Raw genomic sequence first — 239 nt, 5'->3', positions numbered from 1 at the left:
CTGCAAAGCGTCCAAAACCATTATTTAACTCAGTCAGTGTCACACATCTCGAGACAGAACAGGTTTGCAAAACATCATTCCATCAAGGACAAAACATTCCAATGCAGAGTCGAAACAATGCAGTTTATTCCATAGCAGCGAAAATCTTCCGTAGATATGGAGTTGTTTTACTCACTTGCGTGCTGGAAAGCGTCCGAAACTCACGCAGTATGACGGCTTTCTTTGGCGAAACGAGCACA

This window comes from Diadema setosum, chromosome 21 (genome assembly GCF_964275005.1).
Source record: "Diadema setosum chromosome 21, eeDiaSeto1, whole genome shotgun sequence".
Taxonomy (NCBI): Eukaryota; Metazoa; Echinodermata; class Echinoidea; order Diadematoida; family Diadematidae; genus Diadema; species Diadema setosum.
This window is presented reverse-complemented; position numbering follows the sequence as displayed.